General features: G+C 42.6%; 1 pseudogene; it reads right to left on the bottom strand.

The window, feature by feature from the left end:
• Positions 1–1,931, bottom strand: LOC136460466 (uncharacterized; annotated as a pseudogene).
• Between the last annotated feature and the right edge of the window lie 12,166 nt (positions 1,932–14,097).

The following is a 14,097-nucleotide window of genomic DNA, read 5'->3' as shown; positions in this document are numbered from 1 at the left end:
GACATTAGCAGGAACGCTTTCATGTACACTTGGAGGATTGAATAACCTTCTGGCCTGAAAACACAGCTGTCCTGTCCTAAAAGTCTATTCACTGATAACTACTTGGAACACATAGCTGCGGCCTACAATAGCACGCAGGGCCGCAAGCAATAAAATCTAGTTTGGCGAACTTTCTTCCACAAGATTAGCAATAGTCCGCCTTACGACCTGCTCAGCTACACCTCCAAACATAAATATTTTCCCACGGCCAGTGGCATCTTCGATGACGACATTTAGCTTGTAGCTATGCATGCATCGAGAAAACGTATTAGGAAACCAATGTTCATCACCACATAAAGGTTAGAGGCATGGTCTTAGCAGATAAAGAATCTTACCTGGGAACGATCATGGGCTCCGTCTCAGCATAGTTTACACATTCAAACCCTTGGAGTGTTGCCTTCAAACCCTTCTTACATACGCTGCAACCTTTGTACCACCAACCATTTGTGACATCTATTTCCCTTATACTTGCATGGCATGTAAAGCGTACATCCTAATGCAATGTGGAAGGCAACAAGTTAACCATTACACTATAATACATATGGATATAAATATAGATGGGACCATGCATTACATTATCTTCATGGGGGTTTAAGGACAAGAGTTCGGACACAATCTTCCTATTAGCATTTTCCTCGTCACAGCCACTAGCTACAGCATCAGCACCCACTGGTAGAAGTTGAACCTTAGAGCCTCTTCCTTGTAAGCTATGGAGAAAAGAGGGGAGCAAATAAGAAAAGATTCAAGCAGACATGCATCTATAGAACTTAACAAGACGAAGGAGAGTAACGCATACCTAGCACGGAAAGCATTAACCTCAGGGATGTCAATATTTATGTACCATTTCGTTGCTGCATGGCTCCGGCAGCTGGCCGAACCTATTTGCAAAACAAAAATGGATGCTTGGATCAGAACTCTAAATTTGATTCAGCACTAAATATCAATGGTTAGCACGAGTTAGCACCACCTAGAAATAGCCTTGCTTGGACCCCTAGCAAAAATGATCACAACCGCCTCATCGTTTCCTATAGTCTCAATAAGGAACTGGTCCTCAAAAGACGTTGCATGCTCACCCCATAAAGTCATCGATAAAACGCGATCACTGCGATATTAAGAACGCAACCTATTTTAGTAACCTCTTTATAAAGGGTTTTCCAAATGACCGTGAAAAAATAGCAATCATACTCTAGATCGTGCAGCTCCACTTCCCGCCTTATAGATGGGCCATTCAAACTGCTAGAATGCACCATCGGATGCACGACAGTGAGTTGCCCAATGACATCTGTTGAATGAACACATCATTAGATATAGTACAATAGGTATACCGCATTACAGTTTGTCTACCTAAGCATATAAGCACAATTTAGTTTTGTAGAATTCGTTAGGGTGCATACCTATTAAGCCATCCCCATACCTTGCTTTATCATCTAAATCTCCAAAATCCACAAAGTTAAATACATAGAGCGGCAGGCTGGCGGGCAACTCAAGAGGGATTTCTTCAATAATGGTCCACGGTGTGAAAAATATGGTGTACATGCTAGGTATAGCTCTGAACTTCCGTGCTTGCTTGCTGACTTGGAAATTTCTTATATAATAGGAATGGCCTTCAGATATGGATCTAGAAAACTTGTCAAGGTTTTTCTGCCCAATGCAGGCTGTGACCCCTAGGCCCTGTAGAATAATATAGAGAGTAAAGGTAACAAGGACAGATATATCTAAAAACAAATTAGATATGCTAACTGGTGCACCTCTTCATCAACGAGAATGAGTTCCATTGAGCTAAATTCCTTCCCCTTGGAAGTGCCAGAAAACTGCCATATCCTTGCGGCTCTAACCTTGACACGCCAATTGTACTTCATTGGGTTAATCTCTGACAACATGTTATAGGCCATCTGTTGTTTAATCATAAGCAAAGGAATCATTAGACCGAGTACGACCTTCAGTAAGACGCAAGTTGTAAGCATACACCATTTAAATAGGCATTAACATGCGGAACAGAGGCTAACGATTGGCGCCATGGACCGATAGTTACCACAGGGCCTGAAGCACCTCCTTGTATACAATGTTCTGGGTGATGGTGCAATCTAAACCTGTATCATCATCAATTAGGACCTTAAGACCTTTCCTAGATGTTACGCGTGATATAGCAACATACAGTTGCCCATGGCTAAAAACTGGGCGTGGCAAGTAGAGGCCAACATTCTGCAAGGTTTGTCCTTGGCTCTTGTTTATGGTCATTGCATAACATAGACGAATTGGAAATTGCCGCCTACTAAGTACAAAGGGCCATTTGGTACTTGATACGTGCAAGGCAATATGAGGAAGGATAACTTTTTCAGCAGCGTGTGATCCTGTAATTATCTGAGCCTCCTCAACTCGATCACCTAATTGCGTTATTATAAGACATGTACCATTACAGAGGCCTGCACTTTGATTTAGATTATGTAGAAGCATCACAGGCGAACCAATCTTAAGTGCAAGCTTATGAGGAGGAATGCCTTTGAACTGCAGCGAATTAAGAAACTCAACTGGATAAAGCAAGTCTAAATTACCATGTTCCTTTGAAGACTCAACCAATGCATCTGAGCTAAGGTATACCTTTTCATGGCCTGGGATTAAAGAGAGGACACATCCATTAATTTCATCGATAGTGTCATTTTTTGGAGAGATAATAGCTCTTTCCCTTAAGTAAGCTGGATCCGAGTATAATGTGGCTAAGTTTGGGTATGTAGATCTTATTATATCATCAATGGCTGACTCTAACCTTGGGATTAAAACATCATGTGGTATTTCTACTAACTCGAACTCTCCATCGTCACTATGCACAGTTCCTTGTGCAGTACCATCTCCAATACTTAACACCCAGTCATTAAATTCTTTCACTTGCTCTATAGGTAACCCACTATCTGCCATGGCAAGCAGACGCATGTTCACTGTAAGTCTTAGTATCTTAATGTGCTTCCAGATGTAGGAGTTAGTTATGGATGCATCTATGGTTTCTAATCTACTCCGACCCTCGACAACAGGTAATACTTGGTGAAAATCTCCACCAAGTAGCACCATTTTCCCACCAAAGAGCTTATGAAAATTGGAAGAGTCCAGTTTACCAAGAATGTCACGCATGCTGCAATCTAGTGACTCAAAACAGTGTCTATGGGTCATTGGGGCCTCATCCCATATTATCAAAGAGCATTGGACTATTAAATCTGCTAGGAATGAGCCCCTTCTAATCTCACAAACAGATGACTCATCAATGACTATAGGAATTTTAAAACGGGAATGTGTAGTACGTCCTCCAGGGAGCAAGAGTGCAGCAACCCCTGAAGAGGCTACTGCAAGAACAATAAGTTTTTCAGACCGTAACCGCGAAATGATTGCATTCCAAAGAAATGTTTTTCCAGTGCCACCATAGCCATAAACAAAAAAACATTGGCCAGACTTTTCATAAACTGATTGTACAACAACATCGTATATATGTTTTTGCTTAAAATTTAATCGATTCACAAGGCTGTCATAGATATGCATAAGACTGATAGGATCATAAGCCAATTCCTCTGATAGCAGCCTATTTTTCACCTTGTTACAAAGGCTAAGATCAGGTTTCAGAAAACCATAGTCAGTCATCGAGGCACCATTCTTACTAAATAAATTATCAAGCTCTACTAAAACATGGTTTTTAATATGCTATTCTAGAACCGTATAGAATGGTAGTTGCAGCATCCTCTTGATTTTATGATGTATATCATCAGTGAAATAAGATAGAACTCAGAGAACAAGGAGGACGCGTCGCAAACTAAGCAAAAAAGTACTATAGTAACAAGAAGCTGGCGCATTTGAGCGGCTGATCCCCAGACAGATGCTTCTCTAAGAGCCTCACGCCACTCATTGTCGTCTCCAAGAAGGCCAAGCGCCTGACAGGCATCTTTAAATGTTGGGTACATAACACCAGCGATAGTTCGAAGATTCTCATAGGATGTAGCACCTTTGGCAACATTCAAGAGCATACGTAGGTAGTACAGCTCACCACAGCTAGGGTTTATATATAGCCCTCCCAATTTTCTTGGATCCTTTGCGGGGATACCAAGCTCTATCCTTTTTATCCCAAACCCACCTAGTAGGGAAGTCTATATACGTTAGTTCTCGGGCAGATGGGTACACCCTATTAGCACAAAACCACTCAGTCAAAGTTGTTTTTAGGGAACGAGGGTCATCTACAATATCAACTAAGGGGCAGTTAGCCTGGTACACAAGGTTGTTCATGAAAGGCAGGTGCATAGATAACCTCTCTACTGAGGGTGTCCTTAATGTATATCAAACTCAGAATAGCCAGATTCCTACTAATTGGTGGGGATATGGCATGCCTCCAGAGTCCTCTGCTTTCAATCCTAGATTACCTCAAGTGTTTGATGCAGTAGGAAGAGCGCCTATACCATCGGCTGTTTCGCCGATGGCTCAAGTGCCTCAATATGCCGCGACTACTTCTGCGCAACCAACTCCAGGAGGTTTCCAGATGCCTATGGTTCAAATATTCAATTCAAGCCCATCGGCGAGCTTACTGCCGATGCAGCAGAAAGCCCCTGCTATAAGTCAAACTGGGGTTCAGTTCATGCCTCAAACCAGTTATAATTATCCAACAATATCAGCAAATTACCAGCCATCGGTAAGTTTTGTACCGATGAGTTCTAATAATGATTGGTCAGGACAGTTACCTGTTCAACATACAGTTCAGCGAAATCAGCAGGTTGCAGGGATTCAACAAGGTCATATGCAAGCTGGTTTCCAGAATCAAGCATCGGCAGCCCAGCCGATGAATCCTTTCCAACAGGCTAATGGACCACAAGTAACGGCAAATATGCCGATTGCTGGAGATCGTGGGCCACAAAGATATGTGGAGGGATGTCAGCAGGCACCTCCTATAGAAATTCAACCAGTTCGTCAGCAGGAGGCTGATGCTTTTTGGGCCGATAAGATAGCAGAAATTGTGAAGGATCAGTTTGGGATAAAGCCCAAGGTCAATACTTATTCTTATCGAACTCCATACCCTCCTGCATACGATTTAATTCCTCTCCCAAATCGGTACAAGGTACCGGATTTCACTAAATTCTCTGGGCAAGATGATACATCAACAATGGAACATGTCAATCGTTTCATTATTCAATGTGGAGAGGCAGCTAACAGAGATGAATTAAGAGTCCGATTATTTTCATCATCTTTGTCTGGATCAGCATTTACATGGTTCATTTCATTACCACCAAATTCTATTATTACTTGGGTTGATCTAGAAAAACAATTCCATAAGTATTTCTTTGCTGGAATCCATGAAAAGAAGCTTACCGATTTAGTAAAATTGAGACAGCGTAATGATGAATCGGTAGAGAGCTTTGTGCAAAGGCTACGAGATGTAAAAAATAAGTGCTACAGCCTGGTGCTGGATGATCGGCAGCTTGCCGATCTGGCTTTCCAAGGGTTATTGCCACATCTTAAGGACAGATATGCTTCTCAGGAGTTTGAAAGTCTCAGTCATCTTGTGCAAAGGATCTCTGATCAAGATACTAGGGTTTTTGAATCAAAAAAGAACTGGAGTAAAAAGGTATCATTTGTTGAAGAAGTAGGAGATTCTGACTCTGATGAAGAACCAGTTATCGGCTTAGCTGAGTGGGTTAAGAATAAAAAGCCGATATCATGTCCCTTTGGTCAAAAAGAGCCAGAAAAGTTTACCTTTGATATCACCAAGGCCGATAAAATATTTGATCTTCTGCTTCAAGAGGGCCAAATTAAGCTGTCACCTAATCATGTGATCCCATCGGCAGAAGAGTTGAAGAAGATTTTGTACTGCAAATGGCACAATGCAACTTCACACAGTACAAATGAGTGCAAGGTATTCAGGCAACAGTTACAATCGGCTATTGAATCTGGGAGAATTAAGTTTGGTACTTCCAAGACCCAGAAGCCGATGAAAATTGATCAACACCCTTTTCCAGCAAATATGTTGGATGCCAAAGGAAAGACTAAGGTATTGACGTCAGAGGCTGCTGAGAAAAACGCGTCAGTAGACCCCCAACATCGGATAACTACCGATGATGCAAAGAGTAAGGGTTTGCTAGGAGAAAGCAGTAGTTCCAAAAATCCTCCTCGACCTGGCATTGTGATTACTCATCGAAGGCAGCAGGAGGGTTGGCATCAACGTAATGACCGATATCGGCAACAGCAAGAAATGAGACGTCAGGAAGAATGGAATCGACATAAAGATCATTGGAGATGTCCGTTTTTCATCCATTGCTGGGAAGAAGGTATTAAATTGCCAACTGTTGAAAATTGCCCTGAGTGTAATGGTTATTACGGAGTTAATCGTTCAGAAAGGAGGCTTCAACGTGGTAATCAGGGTTTGTCTATCAACGAGCCGATCAGAGGCAGAGCATCAGTGCATGATCGGCTGGGGGGCAGACTTAGTGTACATGAGAGGCTTGGTAAACGCGCTGGATATTTTCCAAGGAATCAAGAGGAGCTTGAGGAGATGGCAAACGCAAGAGTTCCCGATGAGGAAATATTCTACAGGGACCCTAATATACGTCGTGTAGAACCAACTAGGACTTGTTATCAGCCGGTTTGGAAAACCAAGTTTCCTCGATGGTGCCCAGAGGGTCTGACAAAGACGCAGAGAAGGAGGATGCAACGTGAGCGTCAAGAGGATTTATACCAAGAGGAAAATTCCTCCAATGAAAGGCCTGGTCATCAGCAGTGGCAGGTAAAACACAAAAATAAGGGTCCATCGGCAGATGTTAATATGGTATTCATGTTGCCGATGGAGTTTCTGGCACTATCTGATAATGAGGAAGAAGTTGTTCTCTCTGATCAAGTAGCTCAGCTAACACTAGATCCAATGATGGCTGTTTTTGAGAAACCTACCGATGACGAGAGACAGCATCTTAAGGCTTTATTTGTGAAGGGCAGAGTTGATGGGCAGCCTGTGTCTAAGGTACTTATTGATGGAGGGGCTGCGATTAATATTATGCCTTACGTGATGTATCGGAAACTTGGTAAAGGAGATCAAGACTTGACCAAAACCGATATGATGTTGAAAGATTTTGAAGGCAATGTGTCACCGGCTAAAGGGGCAGTGTGCGTTGAATTGATCATCGGCAGCAAAACCTTGCCAACGACGTTCTTTGTTATCAATGGCAAGGGTGCATATAATCTGCTTCTAGGGAGGGATTGGATTCATGCTAATTGTTGTGTTCCTTCTACAATGCATCAATGCCTCGTACAGTGGATTGGGGATAAGATTGAGGTCGTCCCTGGTGATTCTTCTTATATCATCGCATCGGCAGAATCAGATACTTATGAGCGAACTAAATGCATATCAGGAGAAGCTTGGGAAAAAGAGTTCCTTAGAGTTGCTGATTATGAAATTCCACCGATCCAAGCAGTCGGTTCTGAAGAGGAGTTTTAATGGATAGGTTTGCCGATGATGGAAAATTAGGTCAAGGGTTCACATCGGCAGATGATTTAGTAGAAGTAGATATCGGTGATGGTGATAGGTCAAGACCTACTTTTATTAGTGCTAAGTTAGATTCCAAGTGTAAGCAGCGAATAACAGATTTGTTAAAAGAATATAAAGATTGTTTTGCTTGGGATTATACTGAGATGCCTGGATTAGACCGATCGATAGTTGAACATCGGTTACCTATCAAATCTGGATTTTGGCCACATCAGCAGCCAGCGCGCCGATGCAACCCTAATGTACTTCCTGACATTAAGGCCGAAATAACTAAATTAATTGAAGCAAAGTTTATTCGGCAATGTCGATACGCAGAGTGGATCCCTAATGTGGTTCCTGTTTATAAGAAAAATGGAAAACTTCGTGTTTGTATTGATTTCAGGAATCTCAACAAAGCCACACCGATGGATGGCTATCCAATGCCGATTGCTGATTTGTTGATTGATGCTGCGGCTGGACATCAAATTATCAGCTTCATGGATGGTAATGCAGGTTACAATCAAATATTCATGGCTGAGGAAGATATTCCCAAGACTGCTTTCAGATGTCCAGGACATGTGGGGTTGTTCGAGTGGATAGTCATGACGTTTGGTTTGAAAAATGCCGGTGCTACTTATCAAAGGGCTATGAACTTTATTTTTCATGAGTACATCGGCACATTAGTGGAGATCTACATTGATGATGTAGTGATTAAGTCTGGAGATATCACAGCACATTTAGCCGATCTGCGAAAGATACTGGAGTGCACAAGGAAGCATGGATTGAAGATGAATCCTAATAAATGTGCATTCGGTGTATCGGTAGGACAATTCTTGGGTTTTATGGTGCATCAACGGGGCATTGAAATCAGTAGTAAGTCTATTGATGCAATTAACAAGGTGATTGCTCCTGCCAATAAGACTGAATTGCAATCTTTGATCGGTAAGATTAATTTCATTAGAAGATTCATATCTAATCTGTCGGGTAAGATCAAGGCTTTCAGCCCACTACTTAAATTGAAAGCTGATCAGGAATTTGTATGGGGAATTGAACAGCAATTAGCCCTTGATGAAATTAAGAAATATTTATCAAATCCTCCAGTGCTAGTTCCACCTCAACATGGGAAGCCTTTCAGGTTGTATTTGTCAGCTGATGATACAGTTATCGGTTCAGCTCTTATTCAAGAATTTGAAGGGAAGGAGCGTGTTATTTATTATTTGAGCAGGAGATTAGTGGATGCTGAGACGAGGTATTCGGCCATCGAAAAATTATGTCTGTGTTTATACTTTTCTTGTGTCAAATTAAGGCATTATTTGTTATCTGCCGAATGTACGGTCATATGCAAAGACGATGTGGTCAAGTATATGCTGTCGATGCCGATATTAAGTGGTAGAATCGGCAAATGGATTTTAGCATTATCAGAATTTGAACTACGCTACAAATCAACTAAGGCAGTTAAAGGGCAAGTGATGGCTGATTTTGTCACTCAGCATTGTAATACGGTGGATTCTCTGGGGATTGCTCCCTGGACACTTTTCTTCGATGGGTCCACGTGTGGTGAAGGGGCAGGTATCGGCATTGTGTTAATTTCACCTCAAGGAAAGAAGTATGAGTTTTCATTGCCGATTGTTGCTACAGCGACAAACAATCAAGCTGAATACCAAGCCTTGATAAAAGGGTTAGAATTGCTAAAGGAGATACGTGCCGATGTTGTTGAAATCTTTGGTGATTCTATGCTAGTTATAAATCAATTGGCTGGAATTTATGAATGCCGAAGTGAAGCTTTGATTTCGTATTATGAAAGATGTTTGCAATTGTTGAAAGGATTTAGAGATTTTCGTCTTGAACATATCTCTCGATTGCATAATGAGGAAGCTAATCGACTAGCTCAGCATGCTTCAGGGTATCAGCCTATTTAGGAAGTGCTAACATCGGCAGTTGATACCGATGACTGGAGGAAAGAGATGGTCGATTATTTAAAGGATCCATGTAGAAAGGTTGAGAGACGTATAAGGTTCCAAGCTACCAAATATGTGCTCCTCGATGATGAATTATATTATCGAACTATAGATGGAGTTTTGCTCAGATGTGTTAGCAATGATGAATCGAAAAGCTTGATGGGTGAAATTCATGAAGGAGTATGTGGGGCACATCAATCGGCTTTCAAGATGAAATGGATGATCAGAAGGAATGGGTACTATTGGCCGACTATTCTTGAAGATTGTTTTAAATATTTTAAGGGATGCCAGGGGTGTCAAAAGTTTGGTAATATTCAAAGAGTGCCTGCATCAGCTATGAATCCTATAATCAAACCATGGCCGTTCCGGGGATGGGCTATTGATCTCATTGGTCAGATTTATCCGCCATCGAGTAAAGGACATAAATTTATTCTGGTTGCTACCGATTATTTCACAAAGTGGGTTGAGGCAATTCCTTTAAAAAAGGTGACATCGGTCAATATGATTGATTTTGTGAAAGAGCATATTGTTTACCGATTTGGTATTCCTCAGACTATCACTACCGATCAGGGCACTATGTTTACATCAGGAGAATTTGATGAGTTTGCTGTAGGTATGGGAATTAAAATTTTAAATTCTTCTCCATATTATGCTCAAGCTAATGGTCAAGCTGAGGCTTCTAACAAAGGGATCATCAAACTCATTAAGCGCAAAATTGAAGAAAATCCTAGGAGGTGGCATACAGTATTAAATGAAGCCTTGTGGTCATATCGGATGTCATATCATGGTGCAACCAAAGTAACGCCTTATCAGTTAGTATATGGACACGATGCAGTATTGCCTTGGGAAATTAAGGTTGGCTCTAGACGAATACATTCTCAAAATCAGCTGACAACCGATGATTATAATACTCTTATGAAGGATGAGTTGGAAGATGTGGCGGGTCATCGGTTAAGGGCTTTAGTTAGTATCGAAGAAAATAAGAAAAGAGTAGCTAGATGGTATGACAAGAAGGTGAAAGTAAAAGAGTTTGCCGATGGAGATCTGGTCTGGAAATTGATTTTACCGATTGGGACTAAAAGTTCAAAGTTTGGAAAGTGGTCTCCCAATTGGGAAGGTCCATATCGGATAAATCAGTCTGTTCCTGGTAATGCATATATTTTAGAAACCCTCGAAGGGGTTGTGTTTCCCAGAGCGTTAAATGGAAAATATTTAAAGAAATATTACCCTAGTATCTGGATAGATGCATAAAAGTACAAGTGCCGATAACAGTACTATCGGCTAGAATTATGCAAGGATGTCAATGTCTCATAAAGTGCCGATATAATAAATAAGATTACACGTTCAACAAGGATTGGATAGCTAATATCACACGCAGGCGAATCTGGTCGGCTTCCTCCATTTCTTTGATATCGTCATCGGCAGTACCCTCCACAGGCTTGAGTTTTTTCTTCATGGCTAAAGCTTTGCGAGCTTGGATATCTCTTTCTTGCTGAAGGGCTTTGACGGCATTGGGTAGCTGGCTTTCTTCTTGTTGAGCATGAGTTAAGGCTGCATCGATTTCTTTCAATTCAGCCAATAGAGCTGCCTTCCTTGCCGATAAATCTAAGATTTTCTGCTTAAGTGCAGCACCCGAAGTCTGCAAGTTGATGATGCCCTTGTGCTTCTCATCAGTGATTTGTTTCAGTTGTAGCATTTCTTCTTTGAGTTGAGCTTGAGCTGCTCTATCGGCAATGCGCTGAGCCGCCCGTTGATATTGCAGTTGGCGGCTTTCTAAGTGGGCTGTTGGGAAGAGTACTTCTTCAACATCGGCAGGGACCTGGCCACGAATTGTTTTGAAAATTGCCTTTGCGGGGTCCGAGTCATCTACCAGTTGGGCGGTTCCTTGCTGTAGCAAGTTCAGGAGGGTTTCCAACTTGGATTTAGTCTCTGCCGATATTGTTCCCAGTGCAAGGGAAGAACTTGTCTCCTCTCCATCGTCGTCAGAAATGTCAATGGCAAAGGAAAATAGGTTGTTCGGGGAATCTTGTTCCTGAGAGAGAGAAAAGGAGATCAGTTAGGGGTAAGTATGAGTATTGTAAAATCAGATAGGCTGATTGATTTACCTGTTTCAAGGCAATTTCCTGTGCTTGACTGGAGGAAGCAACCTGGAGTATGTCGTGTGGAGGATCGGCTGAGCTTGCCGATGGGATATCCTCTATGACTTCATCGGTGGTGGGTTCTTGAGGTATGATGACCGATGACATTGGGGTAGATGTAGGGATCGGCATAGACCTTTGTCGTTTTGGCTGTGCTTCAGTATCTGTTAAAGCTTTGCGCTTTGCTTGGACATTGGCAACGATTGGCTGGGGGGCATCGACACTTGTTGGTTGTGAAGCTTGGGCATCTGGTACGTTTGCCGATGTACCCAATTGTTGCTGCAAAACAAGTGTAAGATATGATATTTAACAGATAAGATGTAAAGTCAAGAAGCTACCTCTGAAGGTTTATCGAAAGAAGTGGTGCTTGATATCGGCGGAATTGCCGATGACGATCCAGTAGCAGCTCTTACCCCCTGATGATTAAAGTTAATACAGTTTGTGATCGGCATAAGTGAAAATAAACAAGGTTGTTACCTTAAAGGCTTTGACCAAGGTTGTAGCAGCGGCCGATGGAGTAGCCCTGGATGTAGCCAATTTGGACTTAGAAGTGATGGTCTTGGTACGAATCTTCTGGTGGGTCAAAGCGGCTAAGGTGGGAGCGTTGTAGCCAATCGGCGATGTTGGGGAAACAGGCCGGAGATTGAAGGGTTTCCCACTTTTGCTCACCGATGGTGCTGGGTTGTTAACCTGTTACAAGAGAATCAGTTACTGATAAATGAAGGGAAAAGCAGAAGGGAGTTAAAGGAAACTTACCGCGTCGTCAGGGATGGCATATTCAGGGTCGATCATGTGCCGATATGTGTGAGCAGAAGTTGCGAACAGTTGTTCTTTCCACTCTCGCCACCATTGCTTGTATGACTCGGTGATAAAAGATATTGGTGTCCAGGTGGATATATCAACATCTGTAGTATCGGCATCAGGAGGGAGTTGTACTACCTTGTTCCAGTCTGTTCCGCAGGTGATTGTTTCCCTGGGTTTGATCACATCGGCAAAGCAGAGTTTGATTGGCAGTTGCCCAAAAGCCAATTGGCGGGATACTGCCGATGGGTTGTAAAATTCATATGTAATGTTGGTGTTTTTCCCGCTGCCGAATGTGTTTACTGGAATTGCCCTGGGAGTGATGATAGCCATCATGAGCTCATTATCTTGATTCAGAGTGTCATCGGCAAAGTTGAAAAGAAGGGGGAATCTGTTTTCTTCGTCGATATAAGGCACCCAGGCCCTATGATCACGAGAAAGACCATTGTAGAGGCTTTGAAAGAATCTGCCGATTTGGTCTTCGTTGGCTTCTGTTCCAGGAAGGACAATTATGGCTTCACCAAAATTGAGGGGTGAGCGTGTTGCCGATTCATCATCCCCGAGCACATAATCTTCAGCAATTTCTCGTGGGAATTGTTGAGCAAAAAAGTCCCATTGCAAACGTTTGTGCATATGGGCATTCAGCCACATGTTGATAAACCACCACGGGCCTCCCAGGTTGCCGATGGGTTCGCCAAGCAAAAGTTTCTGAGACACTTGGTGAAGAAGATGATAAGTGGAGCTCAGAAGGTATCGGCCAAGAGGAAACCTTACGCCATTAGCCAAAAGTTCAGCTGCAGGGAGGAAGGCGTTGGTTGGTCCTACTGATCGACCACAGAAGATAAATTTTTCTAACCACATATTCAGGAATGTGGCATGTTCCCTCTGGCTAAGTGTCCCGGTTTTCTGGTATTCTTGAATATATCCTGTCCAACCGCCGATGTTACGGGTATTCACTCTATATTCAGGCTTTCTACCATAGATGGAGCCTTCATCGGTAGTTGAGATGTCCAAGCCAGTAAGCATGTGGACATCGGCAAGGGTAGGAGTAGCTGGGCCATGTCCAAACATAAAAGTATTGGTCGTGTCTGACCAGAAATAAGCAGCTGCAATTATCATTGATTCATTTTTCTACATATCGGCAATAGAGAGCCTGATACATTGGTCTAACCTTCGTTCTGCCCAGTATACTTGCATCGATCTATTAACCCTCAAATACCAATCTTTCCACCCTTTGGTGGTTTTGGGCCAAGATCGGAATGTGTCTTTCCACAAATTCAGAGAGAAATTTTGGGCTCTAAAGGGGATTCTGTTAACCTCTGCGTTGATCAGATCGGTTGGATCTGGGTTGCCCATTGGTCCAAGGCATTGGACGTGCGGCTGATCGGTTGGGATAATTAATTTGTTGCGCAGTTCCTAAGGTTATGGAATCCAGAAGACAGAAGAAAGGAAAAATCACCAACTGAATGAATTTGCAAAAAGATCAAAGTAAAAGGTAATGGAAGTGGAGCGAACCGCGGGGACATCAAAATTGATGGCCATTGTCTTGAGGAAGGTGGAGGTACGAGCCGGAAACTTGAAGTTAGCGCCGGAGAAGGGTTCTTGTTGGTTGAGGTCACGCGGTTGTTCGTCGGAGTCGCCGCCGGAGAGAGAGAATGCCAAGGATTGGAGGCTGAAGATAGAA

This window comes from Miscanthus floridulus, chromosome 6 (genome assembly GCF_019320115.1).
Source record: "Miscanthus floridulus cultivar M001 chromosome 6, ASM1932011v1, whole genome shotgun sequence".
Classification (NCBI taxonomy): Eukaryota; Viridiplantae; Streptophyta; class Magnoliopsida; order Poales; family Poaceae; genus Miscanthus; species Miscanthus floridulus.
Note: the sequence above shows the minus strand (reverse complement) of the source record. Positions and strands in the feature narration are given on the sequence as shown.